Below are 14,577 nucleotides of genomic sequence, written 5' to 3' on the forward strand. Positions count from 1 at the left end.
AAGCAAATGGCGGAGTTGGAGAACCGTGTCAGAGAGGTGGGGAAGCAGGCCGGAAGCTCTTCGGACTTACTCGTGCTAATGAGGAACCCATGGGGGATTTTAACGGCAGTGAGAGTCGGGTTATTACTATACATTTGATTATGCTGATGTGCTGAAATGTGATTACCAACCTAGATAACAGCAGTCTCCCAATGGACACGCTGCTTCATTCAGAATGTGGCAGAGCAGGACACTTCCATGATTTTGTTGTGGCAGGAGATGCATCTTTCAGATAAGGGGGCTAAAGGTGCCCCCCCTCCCCAAACAGCTCCTGTATTGGGAAGTAAAAATTAATACATCAATTACATATGCTTTGTTTTTGAGTCACTATGTTAGCAAATAAGACTTTATTTTCAGTCTCCATGGTACCACAGTATTATTATCTCCTGTTGTTTTATTCATCCCCCCCCCTGTTCTCCCCAAAATCATTAAGCAGTTCAGGATCTATGACCTGACTGTATTGAGGAAAGGCTTGTAGCCAATTCTGTCACGATCTGTTCATTGTGTTGTTAGTTTAGGCTGTGGTCAGTGCTGCTCCTTGGCAGATGATGGGTTAACCCCGTCAGTTCGGGGTCCTCCTTCGGTTTGCCGTCTTCATGAATCAGTGCGTTTATCACTCTGCAGGGAATATGTACCTGGGTGAACCACAAAGACCTCCTACTTGCACCTGGTCTTATTTGATCATCATATTCTTTTCTCCCTCCCTAAAGATACGCCACCCTGAGGCAACATTTTTACCAAATTATACTGCTAGATATTAATTCTCTCCATTCAGTTGTCAGGTATGTTTCAGGAGTTTAATAGAAGACCTTATCTTGGAATTTAAACCTGCAGGCATCAGAGAAGGTCTTGCATTAACATACATTGAGCCGCATGGTAGTTTTCACCTCCTGAGTTAGGGGCTTGAGTTTTGAGTCCCACCTCCGTTCTGTGTTCGGTGTTTCCATCTAGGGCACTTTGCATCTGTGAATTGCCTGTAGTCCGTAAGTGTGTGTTTGTGCCTGGATGTCTGGTGCAGTGGGCTGAAGGTCACCAGTTCAAGTCCAGCCTCAGCATGTCTGTGGGCCCTTGAGCAAGGTCTTTGATGCCCAACTCTCTAAGCGCTGTAACAGGTGGCTGCCCTTCACAGCCAAGCTTATTCTCAAGGCAAGCAAAATGGGGGGGGGAGTAAAAAGAGGATTTCCCTACAAGGATCAACAGTGATTAATATCATAATTATTTGTAATGCATGAATTGATTGACATAGATGGCCAGATTTTTTTTGTACAATATTTGGCACTGTTGAATCCATATATTTCATGTACATGTGTTATTATTGTCATTAGCATTGTTATCGTTACTATAAACCCTTAGGATTAGAGGGGATTGCATGTCAGAGGTAATTTTGATCCTATCAGTCAGGCCTAATGTGCACTGTCACCGAAGCCTGACTCCCGCTAATATTTCCGAAATTCTATTGGCAAAGATTGGGTTATGTTTTAAACATGGTAATTAGGCCATCTGTTTGTCTGCGAACACGAAAATAACAAAAGGAATCCGCCGAAGCAGGAAGAAGAGATCCCCCAGACGGAGAAGCAGGGTCTGAGGCCGGGGTGTTGGGAGCACAGCAGTAAGGTGGCAACTGAAAAAGCGGGGAGGGGCTCGAATCAAGCGTGACGGCCCAGGTGAAATGTATGGTGATGGGAGCTAAAGGGGTGACACCCCCAGCCCCCCAGCGCCAACACAGAAAGAGTCCTCTGCAACACGCAAACCGGCAAAGGCGTGGGTGCGTGCGACCTCCCCCCGCACACACCTCTCCAGGCTGTCCACTTAGCGCGCCGGACGAGCTCCTTCTCTGCCACTGAGTGAAGACATCAATCTGACTTCCTGCACTCAGACTCGGCGTTAACAGAGACAACTCGATTACCTCCCAGATGGCATCCTGGGAGATGCGGCGGCCCGGGCGGTCGCCGTGAGCGATGACAACAGCACGGGTGATGATGGATTGGCACCAAACTGCTAATGTGATCAAAACAAATACTCCCTACTGCTTCCATTCATTTACCAGCCTTGTATTTGGTGAGAATAAAAAAGGCAGGTTAATTAAATAGCCTTTAATTCAGCTGAAGCTTGCTGCACGTTTTTAAACCATTAATAGCTCCTCCTGCTTCTAAATTGTACAGTAGTCACTGATTTTAGGCTCTCATATTTTGATTCGTCTCTGTGACCCTAATCTGGATAGATGGTTGGTGATGGACAGACATATGAATGCCTGTTTTTATTATTACTGTAGTAGCATTAGAATCCCTTTGAAAAGTAGGTAATCAAGGATTTTAAATCACAGGATTTCAGACTGAAATTCTGTGAGCGCCCATAACCAAACAGTGACATTTCATTGGTTGAAATGTCCAAGACATATGTGCATTTCAGCTCTGCTAGGCAAGTAAATAATACAACAGTTCTATTTGTAGTAATAAGTTAGATTTACCAAATATCGCACTTTGCATTATAATTCTGATATAATTCATTGTGACTTTATGGCTGTAGTAGTTTTACGTGATAAACAAGGAATATTTCTGAAGTATATGGATCTACTCTAAACTGCCATCCAAAAAAGAGACTTTATGCATAATGGTATTTGTTCTGCTTATTCAACAGAGGTGGTTTATGCCTTCTAGTCAAAGACAGCAGAAGTTAATGGTCATTTTTAACAGCGGCTGTAATGAGAATCCATTGGTCCGTGCTGTACCTTTCCCTAAGCCCCTGTATGTCATTAACGGAGGTCTCACTGCCGCCGGAGGGCCAGGACGAGCCTAGAATTTGGGCAGGGAAGTGAGGCAAGACTGCTCCTGCAGCTGCCACCCATTTTCAGCAGGGGGCAGACTTGCAGCACTGCAGGGATGGCTGTGTACTCCGCGCCGCTGCAGCCAGTGGGCACTGGAGTCGGTGTGCGAAGACTTCGTAAGTGCAGGTAACTCTATTATAAAGTTATTTTACCCTTCTGCTTGCAGGCTGTTTTTGATCTACGGGGTTTGGGTTCAAGTATAACTAGAAGCAGCTGAATTCAATCTAGCAAAGGGAGGCAAGTGTGCCCGGGGATTGGTGTATCTGTCAAAGCATTCCTCTTTGTCAGTAAGATGATATGGCGCTGAGTCCACGCAACTGTCTTCAGCTTTAATATCACTCCCGTGGCATACCGCTCTGCTACTCTTCCGTTAGCTCCATCATGTTGTTTTGTACGCGTGGGCCACTCATCCTGATTTCTGGGTCCATTCAGGGGACATCGATGCTTAGGGGACATTCCACCTGACTGGGGACTACGCTTAGGCTCGGGAAACGTACCCTGCATTGGTGCTTCCCAGTGCCATCCTGTTGTGGGTGGGTGTGGGGGTGGGGGGCACTGGCATTCATTCTGAAAAAGTAAAGGCACCATTTTTGTGGGGAGAAAACGGGAGGAGAGACATAAGAATGTGTGGCGGGATCCAAATAAATCAAAACGGGGAGTTTGTAGGCTAGTTCTGCAGTGAGGGCAAACTGAGGGCAAAACCAAACCAAATATTTCAGGTTTTATTTGCTGTCAGGAGTCGGGACGGGAGAATTGCGACAATTCTTGTAGAGACAGCCCACGAAACGTCGCTCATTTATTAGTGGAGATGTAGGGGTATTGCCATACATCCATTCATCCATCCATCCATCCATCCAGGATCTGGGAGGTCTGGAGCTTGAACCCAGAGTGAGTTTCTCACCTGGACAGTTACATGGATTCTTCAGGCTACATAGGCCTCTGTAGATGTGCCTCCCCAGGTTTTAGACTCTTTAGACTTTGAGGTGGTTAGTTTAGATCCATAAAGTAAAAATCCAGAGAAACCAACAAGTTGAGTATAAAGAGTTATAATCACATAGTACTCAACTGGTTGGTTGAAACTAAATCTTGGTCTGAATTTTTACTTTCTGTAGCTGAACTCTCCACCTGTGCTCACATTTCAGTTAGTGGCAGGTTTACAGCAGAAGCCGTAGGTGAGGTGATGGGATACCCATACAAAGCAGACAAAGCTGTCCGTCCATTTGGAGGCTCTTGCGGTTTGGGGTGTACCTGACAATGCAGCATGTTCTGCCAAAAGGGCTAGGGGCCGGGAATGGGAGCCACTCTGGAATGCTCGCCTCTCATGATTGCATTAGCATAAAAGGGGCAGAGTGAGCAGCTGTATGTTTAAATTAACCAGAAGAGCAACTTCAGCCCAACAGGTTGCTGAAAACAAATGTGATAACTTTAACTGGAAGGTCCTCTGCCATATGTACCAGAGAAACAGAGACAGTATAGTAGACCGGCAACTGGAAGAGAGGCAAAGCAAAAGGTCTCTTTCTTGTAGCTGAGACGCAGAAACAATGCAAGAGTTATATTTCCTGTACCTGAGACACAGAGACCATTTCAGAGCATCATTTCTTGTACCTGAGATACAGAAGCTGTGTTAAAGCACTGTTTCCTGTACCTAAGACAATGCAAGAATTATGTTTCCTGTACTTGAGACACAGACAATGCAAGAATTATGTTTCCTGTACTTGAGACACAAAGACAACGCAAGAGTTATGTTTCCGGTACCTGTGACACAAAGAAGATGTAAGAGCTCTGCTCCCTGTTATTTAGACAAAGAGTCCGCTTTACCAGCTTTGGTTTTCGTAATTAAGACACATTCAGTTCAGTGCAAGTATTTTTCTATTATGGAGAAATATGAAATATATTTGCTTGGAAATTTAGTTCCATGTAAATGGAAGAAACAGGAACAATAAAATTATGTGGTTGCTTTCAAAAGAGATTAATGCCAATTTGCTGATTTTGTCAAATTCATTTTTGAAGAGAATGTCTCCTAACATGAACAAACATATATAATACAGCACAATAAAAATAGAATAACATTCTATTTCATGGCATTATAAATTCTAAATTTGGTCTTCTATTTCTCCCTGTGACCTGCTGCCTCTTCCCAGTGGTAATAAATTAGCCTGTAAGAGACTAAATTTATCCATGGCACACAATTAATGTTCCCTGCGGAGAGGCTGGTATCTGTGGTCAAACAGATTTCGCTCTCGTGACATCCCGCTCGGTCCAGGCTGCTCCAAAGCCCCCCCAATAAGGAAGGCACATTGGCCCCTGTTCATAGCTGGGTTCAAGGAGATGAAACGCAGTTTACAGTTTGGTGTAAAACACCTCCTACAAAACTTCTAGCTGCTTTGTGAGCAGGTTCTGATAAAGGTTTTAACCAGGCAAACATAAAAAAATGTATTAATATAAATCTGTGTTGTGTTTTAATAGCAGCTTCTTCTTGTTTTTGCAGAGGTGGATTGAAATCAATGCTTTTGTACTTTCTGTGAGGGTCCAGGCTTTTACTAAAGCAGCCATTATGACAATCAAGAGTTGGATCTATTAATTTACTCTGCTTTTATTAGAAGACATTCACAAACAGGCCGTTTTACCTTAAGACAGACTGGGTGATAAACGTAAGCTTAAGAATGATCACATCCAGACCTGAAATTACAGCTGACGGTGCCAGACTAAAACTGGAGGAATTTAATGACAATCTGGCTTCACAAATGTGTGCAGTGGTGACAATGCAATAGATTTCCTCACGGTATTATGATGCTTTGTGTTGTTCTGTCTTTCTGCATCTGAGAAGCATTTTAACACGAGTATAAGCTTTATACCACTTTACTATGAGAACAATGTGGCTGTTTCACAAGTGATGCATATTATTAATCACAAATATTTTTAAAATGGCATGCCATTTTAGTTCATTAGCATGTGGGCATTTATATTTTGTTGCTCATTTACTGTTTTATTTAACATTTATTAAATTATGTAAATGTTTAATTTATAGAATTCACTAAGTGAGTTTGTTGAAATTATGCAAGTAATTAACATGACATACTCTATACAGGAAAACAGCAAAAACCAAATCTGAGGGAAAAAACAGTGATTATCATTCATATTGTTCAATTAAATGCCATTTACGAGAAATATTGAATAAATTATTGCACAACTGTCAGCCGATTAGATCCTCTTGAGTTTTCTTTCATAGCTAACGGTCTCGAATATGCAGCTGAAAATGTTTTTAAACAAATGGTTTTAAATGCCTACGGAGCAAAACGACTCTGGATCGTGGCTTTTCATCTTTTATTTCTCTGCTCTTCCTTTGTGGTAAATACGGGCCAGCCCCTTTGACCAAATCAATCAGCTTTAAATGCATCAGGGCTGATATTTTACAGCTCAGGAGTCCAAAACATTGAACATACTATTAGAATTGGGTCACCATAGTGAATGTGATTTAATCAAGCTCGCTTTGTAGAAAGTAACAGGTAGCAACTACCGAAAACTGCCGACTTATTTTTCGAGACTCGCAGAAGATCACAAGTTCAGATCAATAGATGTGAACGGCTTTTGCTGTGAGACAAGACAATGTGGGGTTGCCTTCTTTCCACCTTCTATCGCTGCTTGTCCAGTACTGGGTCCTTATGAACCTGACGCCTATCCCATTTAGCACGGGATACAAGACATGTTGTTTGACTGTAGGAGGAAACGGATGTTAACACGGAGAGAACATGCAGATTCCTGCACGCTGTACACTGAATCTCTGTCAGTTTTTATAACGTCTAGCGAAGCTTCTTCAGAAAATGACTTTTCTTAAACAAGTAACATGATGTAACGATAATCAGGATCATTGTTTGGAAAGAATACCCCTGTGATACATGTATGTCTGCTTCATTCCTACAAGATAAATTACCGGTTTTGCTTTTCAAAAATGATAGTAATTTTAAACCCTGGAATGCCGTGCAGATATCACAGCTGCAGTAATCTTTGGCTCTGTCATTTATTTTAGACTGTATTGTACCACACGCACCGTACCTTAAGTCCGCTGGGAATCACTTTGTCCCTATAACGTAGTAAGGTAAATAATGGCGGAGTGCTCAGTTACGCTACAGATATTATTTTTTTGGAGGGGGTAGTGGTAAAAACAAGTGACTCATTGATGGACGTCGGCCTTAACGTTGACCACGGTCTATACCTTGCTTTTAGGAACCCGTTATGAAAGGCGCTACATAAAAATACATTGATTTGAATGGCAGAGCAGCCCATAAGGAGGTTTAACCGCATCTGGTGACGAACAGGCTCCTGACTAGACCAGCCAGATGTGCCCTTTCCATTTCAACCCTCACTGCTATTCGATTCATATGAAACAACATGAATCAGGAGACAGCAGGTCAGGCAGATAAGGGTGTGAAAGCACAAGACTGCACCCCTGTGTCCGGGAGTCGTGATAAATATGCAGAGTATAAAATACCTTTGAGCTGGTTATCTGGGGTTACTCATATAAAGCAGGAATGGGCGCAATCGGGCTATTATGTATGAGTAATAACATACTAATAATATTTCTTCAAACCCTCAGATGGACACGCCCACCAAGTATGTTAACAAGGCACTTCTAAACGAGAAAAAGCCCGTCACAGACTGGTCTGCCCGGGCTCTGGCAGACACACATCGCTGACCACAATGGCCACCGATGCTCGCCACCGCTGTGTTTGCAATTTGCTTTTGCGCATTACCTGTGGAGTTCACACAACAAGTTTAATTATCGCCTCAGCCGCACGCCAGGTGCCCTACAAGAGTCTGAGGAAGATCGGTTATTAGCCCGCGGTAAGGCTTGGACCAGAGTCAGACATCTGTGTCTGAAAATAGTCAGGGAGAGAGTTTTAGAAAAAGGAAACAGGAGAGGAGAATCTTATGCCAGTACACAGAAAATGAGACATGGGAGATAGTATTTTATTAATTTTTATTAAATATTAAGCTTTTACATTAAAATTTCATGTTGCCAAACTAGTAAAATGGTAAGAGAAAGATTGTTAATTGCTAAACAAATATTAATGACTCAATTAAAAGGAAAATAGGCCATCTAATTGGATATACAGACCCTCCTCACTTAATGACCGAGTTCCGTTCCTAAGACTACGTTGTTAATTAAGCGGCTTGGTCAATAAGCGTAGAGTCGCCCCTTACCGATATTTCAGGCATACTGTACTGGTAGTGGGATTGTGTCAACTGTCTTTAAATATAGTTTTATTGTCAGCTTTGCACCATGTACAGTATTTACAAAATAGTGGAAATCAGCCGTAATGTACATCACTTATGTTTGCATGCTGTAAATGTGACGCGAGATGAGACGCTTGAGGCCGTGCTGCCATTTCCCTAACCAGCGTTCTCGTACAATAGCGAGCGGTCGGAGAGCTGACCGTAAGTCCGGGCAGTCGGTAAACAGGTAGGTCATTAGGTGAGGAGTGTTTGTATTTGGTTGGGGCCCTTCAGGTGTTTCCCAGCATGATGTTGGAGTATTTAAAGTGTTTAAAATGACTTGCTAGGTGCAAGGTGACGTGATGTGGCTTAGCAGTTAAGCAGTTATGTTAATTTGCTCTTTTAAAGGGTATGCCTCAGCTACATAGGAGAAACACAAATGAGATTCCAGTATAACCTTGGAAGTCGGAACTTGGAACTGAGAGTGACGTCACACACGAGTTTAACGTGTTCCAGTGCAGCAAGGCGGAAAGCCATTTAACATTTAACAATACCAGGGGCCTCTTTCAAAAAGCGGGAATTCTTTCTTAGTCGGACAACTTCTCGGATTTAATGTACCTCAGTTTAAATGGGCTTTATCTTTGTGAACTTACATTTAGTCTGGTCTACCTTGAATCGGACAAATAATCCGACTTTACTAGGTTAGTCACTGTTACTGTTAGCCATTGTTAGCAATATCAGTTGATAGCAGCACATTACGTGTTTGCGCATAGAACTCCATAGTAAACCATCCACAGACAGCGTGTGACTGATTTAATGACCCACAAATAAGATGTAAGTGCTAATAAAAAGTGTAAAACTACAACTTTCACTTTTGTTGATAAAGGTTGCGGCCATCTTGGATTCTGAGCTCGGGGGTTGTGTTGATTCCTCGAAGTTCATGAGTCGAAATTCCAGTCGAAATTCCCGACTAGGAGCTTGGAATTTCCAAGTTACGAGTCCAAATGGAACACAGCATTGCAGTGATCTGTCAGTGGACTTGTTATTGTGATGTCATGTTTAACTTATGGTGTCATCATTCAGACTAAAAGTGTTATGCATATTTTGTTCCAGTTCTGTGCTGACAGTTGACACGTTTTACTCAGTCGCACGCATCCAGTGTGCGTGGTTAATGTTAAAGAATCAGCTGTTTCCCCTCCCTGTCACACGTGATCAGTGTGGGAAAGCACCTGTTTCGTACAAGGCTAATAAACAACATAAAAGCCCAAAATATTATCTTATTTAAACTATCACATGTAAGCCACCCTCGCTGTCACATACTGTTTAAAGTAAGCACTTGGCGTGTTGTGTGCTGATTATTCTGGAGCTGTGCACGCCAGACATAGCCGAGCATATATCATATATCTGAGCTATCAGCCATGATTTCCTGCAAATCAATAGAAAGAATAAATAGCTAAATTGTACAGGTGTATGATGTATAGCCTGACAACTTAATTGCATCTTCGTTCTCCCAGAGTTCTCTGGTTTCCATGGCAACCTCTCCTGAGGCAAAATAGAGTGGGAGAATGAACAGGAAACCACACATTGTTTTCAGGGAGGGGTGATTTCTTCTTTATCTTTTTTTTTTTTTTTTTTTAAGCGCAATAACTCAGGGTCTCAACTGAGCCATTCACGTCACTCAAAGTGTATTGGATCGCGTTCCCTCACTGCCCCCCCCCCCCCCCCCCAAGTCAGATAGACGATCACAGAACAGGTCGGCGAGAAAATGGGATGCCTAAAGAGCAGGTCCGCACCTCTTCCTCCGTCCACCCCTTCGCTTTTACTGCCCATCACCACAGCTCGTGGTCCGGAGACCGTTGCAGCAGACAGATTGATGCCCTCCTTTTGCTGAAAAAGAAGGGGTGGAGGATGAAATGACCCAACTGGTTCAGTTGGGGGGGGGGGGGGGGGAGTAATTGAGATAGATGGTCGGTTAGAAGGTAGAAGAAGATGGAGGGCTGGGTGGGGGAATTGGGAGCATGGAAGATACGGTGGATTGTTGGAAAGAATGGAAAGGAAAGTAAGAAGGAGACGTGGGAGGAGGCAGGTTGTGGCTACGTGGGGGGGGAACTGAGGAAGGAGACATCATCGGAACAATCGATCAGCAGAAGAGAGTGAAGGGTCGTCTCGGGCAACCGTGAAAATGAAAATGTAGCTGAGGAATCAAAGGAGCAGGTAGAAGAGTTACCAAGGGAGCACCCAACTGGAAAGGCTTTCGAGGGAGGTCCAGGAAAGGTGTGGCGAGGGTTAGGGGACGCTAAAGTAAGCCTTAGCTACCCGCTTGTTAATACCCAAGTGTTAGCTAAAAATGGCAGCGCATATGGAAACCAATCCACGGCCTTTCGAGCTGCTACCGAGGGCGACCGCACCTACAGCCGCGACGACAGATTCTTAACACGCAGACTGAACGCAGTGCCCCAGCACATCTGGCGTCGGCCACCGCTGCTGTGTGTAATGACACGACACTCCGACTTGTCAGATACAATCTGGCTGGCAAGTTTGCGGAAGGCCACCGTGGCTTAACAAGGCCTGCCGCTCCTCCCGGAGGCTCGGAGGATTATTAAATTAAAGTCAGATAGAAGACTTCATAACTGAATCGTACTTGATCGGCCTGTGACAAATCTTAATGATTTTCTACTTTAATTACTTACTGCGGATTTGTCCAGATATTCTGCGATCTCAGACAGTTAGGATCACAAACGGTAATCCAATTTAAGAATAATGAGTTCCTGAGAAGGCAAAATGGAAACGGACTGCTTAGAAAAGTTTGTTTTGTTTTAGGAAGGGGGGGGGGAGCTCACTGTATTATGCTGGTTTTATCACGTACTGGTATGAGACAGAGGAACAACAAACTACATGGTAGGCAAAGCAAAAGGCTCATTCTCAGAATATTGGCTGGGATCAGCTTGGAGCCATCAGAACACTGTAGGGCAGAGATTTAAAAAAAAAAACTAACTCCTGCCGATCTTTTTCTAATGGAATGAATGAATGTTCACCATATCCTCAGTTTGGCAAACGAAGATGGAATAACATGACAGGTCATGGCAAACGTCTCAGCACACCAGCTCTGAGAGACACATCACTGGTCACCACTGTTATACTGACCCATTAGTTACCCTATTCCGTGCTTTTACATCATCAGTGCTTGTGTTATACTGGTGTGTTCAGTTAGGTCTCCCCTCATTCCCATTCTCTGCTCCATACCAAACAGAACATTTGCTTACCTGCGTTTATTTTTGTTCATTTTATTTCCTACTCCTGTCCTGACACAAGTGGCACTGTAAACAGTGCCCCGGTCCATTCCAAAAATCCAGAGGGTCTGTGCATCTTTATAGTTAAGCATCGTGTCGAGTTCAGGTTGGACCGTCAACTCAGGAATGGGATCCAAACATCATACTATTGTCACCATCCCATTAAAAAATATGCTATTGTCACCAGCTCTTTAAACTATGAATACTGTGCATTCTGAGGTTGCACTAATAATATTTAATAGAGGGCAGGTTGTAAAGAAGCAGAACTGAATAATAAATGTTGCGTAACTGAATCTGTTTCATGACTGTTTAATTCCCCATCAGCACAGAACACTGCTAATTATAACACTTCATAGCTGAGCATTTGAAGTGCAACTGGCTGGCTGGCTGGCGGAGCTGGAAATGTCCTCTCACTCGCCAGTGCGGGCTTCTGAAAAGGGTCTTTTAGTGCATAATTAAACAAACTTCATTGGGGAAAAGGATGTGAATGTATGCGTATGTGTGGGGCTTATGCATAAGAGGGGGGTCTTCAAAACGTTCATGGAAAATGCATATTACAAAAAAAAAATAAACTCTTACTAACGTGTTATAAGATGACTGAGCAGGAACCGACTTCATCCATTAAAAACAGAGGAGACGTCAGTGTGAAGAGTCTCCATCAGAGCAACACGAATTCTGCAACAGTAGAAGCAAGAACAAACATCAAATTCATGGTGAAGCTTGGGTGGAAGACCCAGGACTGCCTGTGCGCGTGTGTGTGCGTGTGTGTGTGTGTGTGTGTGTATATATATATATATATATATATATATATATATATATATATATATACTGTATACACACACACACACAGTTTTGGAAAAAATTAAAAGACTGCAGCAAAATTTTCAGGTTCCCTGGCTCACTTCTCAGTGTCTGGGTATGTGCCTGTATAAAATATAAGTTTTTTGCTAACTCCAGCCTGGCTCTTCCCTGCTTCTCATTAATGAAGGGCTCCTTCCTTTCTTTGCGGGTTTTCACTCCTGCTTCTAGGATACTGATACAAACTGTCCTAGCAGTGCACTTCATGCCACTTGTTTCCCATTCATTTTGAAGGTCATGCTCCGATTTAAGAGGCACTGTCGGATAAGTTGACGGTCATCGCTGGCATTAGAACGTCACTTACATCCTTTAGCTGGCTGGTTTCTGGTTATTGCCAGTGTCTCCTGCTTCACCTTGTTCTTCTGCACTGCTGTCTTAGAAGCTTAGAACCTGGAAGCAACCTGCTGCACAGTGTAGCCATCTGCTAGCAGGACCAGGATTAAACCAGGATTTTAAAATGCAGGTTTTTAAAAAGTATAGAGGCATCTAATTTTTTTCAGAGCTGCGTGTATGTGTGTGCATAGCCTCTCCCATGAGCCTTGAAAAAAAACAATAATGATTGTGAAACGTAAAACCTTCAGTTAAGTCCATCTGTCATAGACGACAGAGAGGCCACAGCTGTGGACCGTTCAGCTGACTAGTTCCATTGAAGGACGTAAGAGAAGACAACCTAAACAACTCTAAGAAAAGAGGGCTGGTGTTATATCCCTCACTGGTTATCTGTTCCTCCGTCTCTTTAACATTGATTTTCCCAACTCCAAAGAACATATGGAGGCAAATTAGCACAATAGAGCTGCCATTAAACATATATTATGTTACGGCATTTCTCCCTGTGCAAACGTCTTTCAAATTGCGGTTGACAGAGTACTCAGTTTAAAAATGACAGGACCCCCCTCGACCCCTTGTGTCGACCTCCACACATCCATGGCAACTGACGCCGTCCAGCCACTAAGTACAGAATGCACTGTGTACCATTACTGGCTGTCGCCACGGTGATGAAGGTTTAGTTTGACTACTGAACACAAGCAGCAGGATGCCCTCCAATCTGTGAGTCTTTATGTGGACCGTTCTTGTGTTCTCACGCGCTCGTTTGATGTCATCTTCCATTGCTAAGGTACAGTTCCAATACTCATGAACAGAAATACAGAGGATGAAACTCTCAGGGGTGTTTTTCAAGATCGTACTTGTGGTCTTGGCAAGACCAGTCTTGCTAACTTGCCTCCCAAGAACGAACTTGGCATGCAATGAATTGAGGGATTGGTTTAGTTTGGCGAGGATGCGACCGATGTATCTTTGATATAGGGTAGAGGCAAGAACGACATCCGAGATCTTGTATTGTCATTAGTACTTCTGTTCTTCAGTATTGGAAGTGGTCTTTGGCAATGGAAGATGACCTAAAACGGGGAATGCAAGAACACAAGTACGGACAAGTACGCATATTGAAAAACACCCCAGATGTTGACCTTGCCCAGCCACAAGCGTCATGGATGCATCCTTGCTAATAAAAACAATCCCATGATCTATGGCATCCCAAGTATATTCTTTGGAGGCAAGTCAGCAAGATCACTCTTGATAAGAACACAAGAACAATCTTCGGGTTCTTGGTATTGAAGAACACCCTGCATCATCGGTTCCAAGGAAGACACTTCGCCTTTCATATAGACTTAAATATAAGATCATTCATTTCAAATCTTTTCTTGTCTTCTTCCTTTCTTATATAACAAGACGGAAGGTGGGAGCATGGGGGTTGTCATGGTTACCCATGCTTCCAAACAAGTGGGGGGTCCCTAGTTGACACATTTATACAGAGAAGCTTATGCAGAGCCAAACCACACATTCCCATATCCTATTTTTAATCTGACCAAGCTTCTGGTCAGCAGATAACCTCTACGCCGCAATGAGTGAAACTGGAGCCTATGATTCTGTAAGCCAGATACGCATAACCTGCTTTTTCAGATAGTAGGTTTGAAAACAAACAAGTATTTTCATTAAAAGTGGCAAATTTTCCTTCCCATCCATAAGTCAGGTCTTACAGAAATATAGCAGATAGAGTTAATTTTAGGAGAGTTACCTAAGCAAGCTCCACCCTTGTGTAACATAACGTCTGCAAAATGCTGTCATTGTGTTCAGATGCCTCTTTTCCAATATGCTTTTTTAAATTAGGAATTGGCTATGCTTGTTTAAAGGCTTTCACAAATGTTTGCAATTATTTAGCAAATTAAACCTAATTAGTCAATTTGAATTCGGAGTTGTAATGAAGACAGTAATGGAATTACTTAAACTGTTAGCTAATGTGCTATTTGAACGCATTCACTGCATATATTCAGCACATATCCAGCTGTAGGTTTCAGA

The sequence above is a fragment of the Brienomyrus brachyistius genome, chromosome 9 (assembly GCF_023856365.1).
Source record: "Brienomyrus brachyistius isolate T26 chromosome 9, BBRACH_0.4, whole genome shotgun sequence".
Classification (NCBI taxonomy): domain Eukaryota; kingdom Metazoa; phylum Chordata; class Actinopteri; order Osteoglossiformes; family Mormyridae; genus Brienomyrus; species Brienomyrus brachyistius.